The following is a 4,085-nucleotide window of genomic DNA, read 5'->3' as shown; positions in this document are numbered from 1 at the left end:
TTCATTTTAAGTTTTCATTTTTTTCTGTCCGTTACTTCACTATTTGAGCAAGTGAGAGAGAGAAAGAGTAAGGTTGAATTTTGCGAGGATGCACATACCCACTGAAAAAAAAACTTTTGAAGGAGCAAAGTACCAAGAGAACAGGTGTTGTTAAAATTAAAGTCAATTCATCCATAAGGAAACTCGAAAAACATACAAAAGGGATCTAATTAAAGTAAAAAAAAAAGCAAAATACTCATGCACAATGAGACAAATATTAATAATATAATATTCTCACCTTTTCTATGTGAATGATACCTATTAATTAGTACTTTAAAGTTGATACAAAAAAAAAAACATAACTTTGAGCTCGAAAAAAGCAAAAAAAAAGTTTAATCATGTTGTGTACGTATGTGTCTGTTGTCCTTATAAACATTAAAAAAATACAAATGAGAAGTGCATGCACATGCCTGACGACCAACAAAATTTATGATAATCAGCCAGGAATATTTCTTAAGCTACTTAAAAATGAGAGCAGAGATGATGCAGAACAACATAAATAAAATATTAACACGATGTTTTTCTGGTAATAACTGTTGTTGAAAAAAAATTGTTGTGTGTTTAAAAAAAACTATAAAAAAAATATATAATATAATATATCATCGATGTATGAAAGAGAAAAAAAGCGAAAAAAAAAAGTAACTATACAAAATCGCGGTGATAAGCACAAAACTAATGTCCCTCGATGTTACGTATACCATTTTCTGCCCGTGTTATCAGGTGCCTATAATATATTTACGATGCAAAAATAAATCTCTCTGTCTGTCGCATAAAAGAAAAAATAAAATAAAGAATTATCTTCGAGCTTTTAAACGGAAATATTTCGGATGAATCGTTGAATTTTTTCAATCGTGATTGTGATTGTGTGTGTTTTTAAATAGACCAAGAAAGAAGATATTACGAAAAAATCATCTCTCTCTCACTTTCTTGGATTACTACTCGATAATATTAACATAATTCTTGTAATTTATTCTTACTGCGATGGCCTTTTCTTTCGCAGCGATCCAAAGTCAGTTTCATTTTTCATTTTTTATTTTTAACAATTTTTTTTTTACATCGTGCAGCCGAAGGGACGGAAAATTATAAAATATGACTTGATTGTTCATGCACACAAACTTAAGGCATGCAATGGAGAAATGAATTTGGTCAGGCAAGAGTGAGATAGACACGTATACGCAAAAGCAAGAAAAAAAGAGTAATCTATTACTTACCAATTGTAGAGATTAATAAATTAAGATAAAAAACACAAGAGGAAACATAGCGAATATTAACGAAACAAAAAAGTCAGAAAGATTGAATTATGCAATTAATATAATTTTCATCGGATTTGCAGCAACAACACAAAAAAAAAGTGGATGTCAAGGTCAAGCCATATACATTGATAAATTTAAAAAATTCTTCGCAAGTTACAAAAAGCGTATAACGACTGGGCCACATTGAGTATAAAGTACATACACACTGCATCACAGAGTATTATTATAATTATTAAAGAACCTAAAGCTTTGCCGAAAAAAAAGAAACTCGCGGATATAAAAATTAGCCGATTAAATGAAGAAATAAAAAAAAACTGACTCTCTATTTGTAATCGAAATCGTCAAAAGCCATCTTGTAAATTGTATTTATTAATTAACTTTATGATTATGGATTTATGAATTAATTATTATAAACGTTTACACGAAATAATAAATTCTGATAAAATGTCTAAAAAAAAAGGGAGAAAAATAATTAATTCACACACGTGTGCGTTTGTGTACTTTTCATACATACATATAAAAAAAAAAAAAACATCGTAACCATGTCGTGCATTACGGCGCTATTGCGTGAGCGCGTTAACTATTTTTTTTTCATCCGCTGCTCAATTAGTTCATCCCAACGGATTTAGATCACGGAATGTACGTATGGGAGTCGTCGTCGTCGTGGTCGCGCACACGGCCTATTTTTTCGCTCCTCGTATTTATACATTAAAACTACGTCTATTCGACGAGTCAATATTTGATTAGTTAAACGCGTCGACGTTGTGTACCCGTGGATTTTTCAATTTTAAAACAGTAGGTACGATATTTTATCTATATAGACAATCGTGACGCAGTACCGCCGCTTATTCTTGTATTTTTGCACACGATGCGATACACGCCTGCAGGGGCCGTACTCACAAGTATATACGTACGAGCACGTGATCGTCCAGTGCGACAGTTATTAAGACTTACGAATTTTGGAATTAATAACGGAATCGACGCGTGTCCCGCAATCGATGTTTATAAATTCATTTCTTCGTCGTACGAAACGTCGTGACGATTAAGCGAGCAAACATTTTGGGAGTCTTTACGCCGGGGCACCATCGATCGACTGAATTTATTCGATTAAAATTATTATATTCATTGATTGTTATTATTTCTAACGTGTATACTTTTGTTTCAATCGATACCGACTCGATCGAAATCTGTCGAGATTCAAAATTAAATGTAGTAGGTGGCATATTTCATTACCATTATCATATAAAAGTGTACTACCACAGGAACTTATCATAAAATACTTAATATGAAAAATTATACTATTATTCATAGTGCATCGTGTCTCTCCCCGAGCAAGTAGTGCAACCAATACGAATTAATCGAACGAATGGACAGCACGACGTGTCTATTCCGGATTTCAATCTTCTCTCAACGGCATGCAGTCCTCGAAGTCCCGTCGACTTTGGGATGAAAAATCATCGTTCCTATTCACCTGTATTTGGCTCTTCCGAAATTTTTAAAATCAACGTTCCGTCGTCTATTTATCGCATATTTGTGAAAAAAGTGTACTTTCTTACAATGAATTTTTTTTATATTAGGCGCGTCTTTGATTTAAACACACAAGTTTTTGTTATCTTTTATAATTAAAAATCGGTGATCACTCGGATAGCTCGAGCGGTTCTCTTGAAAAAAAAAAACGAGCCATGTCGAATTTTAAAATCCACAAGACAATGAAGAGGTCAAAATGCTGAGACTCGAGCTGATGATGGCCCTCTACGGATATCGTATCGAGCACGCATGGTTTATTTTTTGAGAAATTTTCGTGAATTTTGCAAGTGTCTTTCTCGGAATATTTTGTTTTATTTCTTCTTTCTTCTTTTTTTATTTAATGGAGCATGTTTTGCTGCTTGTAAGTAAGCCCCGAATGTATTATCAGAGCCGGGCCATTGTGATCTACCTAACTGGCGCTCAATTGTATGTTTATCTCTCTCAGTTGGCTGCCGAACGAGGAAGAAAATTTTAGTTTACGCGATGCGCCATTTATATACAAGCAATGTATTTAAAGATCACTTACCTTAGGGTACATAGTTAAAATATGAAGATTCTCATTTGCCCCAAAGGCGGTATCTTGACTTCTTAAACGACATGTCATTACCAACTTTACTTGATTAATTAAAAATAATGTTTCTTCTTCTGCCATGCCTGTTTTAGGGTTATATGCATAACCGTTTTTTTTCAATGAGCTCACATATGCCTCGATTACCCCCTTTCTCGTCGCATGTTCGGGGATAGTCATGTTTGTACAACTACTACTATCTCTGCGACATAAACAATTCGTCACACTCTCTATGCTTACAGATTTCAATGCTCGAAATAAACATTCCTTTAAATCTTCTTCAGTTGCGAATAACGTTAATATATTAGGATACTTCCACTTGACGACAGTTAGGTATTTTTGCATGCAATCAATTTTAGCCAAATCTCCATTAAAATTCTCGAGGCAAACGCAGCTTCTTTCGCAATTCCTCCTGCGCACGTGGATATGAGCATGTCCCTTGTGAATAGATCTGGAATCGTCATACAATCTTTCCACATCAGCTCTGCTCCAAGCCGTGCCTCCGGATATGCCACCTGAAACGCGATACGTTAAATTCAATTTAGAGCTCATCGTGGCGCGTGTCAATTAATGTTTCACGCGCACAGCGAGAGCACTGGAAGTGATGATCGCGGCCTCTCAGACGACTCTCGTAGAGCTTGGCCAGCATCCGCTGGACGGCGACTTGTCTCAGGGCCGTGGCTGGATAGCCGGTCTGG

This window comes from Trichogramma pretiosum, unplaced genomic scaffold (genome assembly GCF_000599845.2).
Source record: "Trichogramma pretiosum strain Unisexual culture from Peru unplaced genomic scaffold, Tpre_2.0 scaffold133, whole genome shotgun sequence".
Lineage (NCBI taxonomy): Eukaryota > Metazoa > Arthropoda > Insecta > Hymenoptera > Trichogrammatidae > Trichogramma > Trichogramma pretiosum.
Note: the sequence above shows the minus strand (reverse complement) of the source record.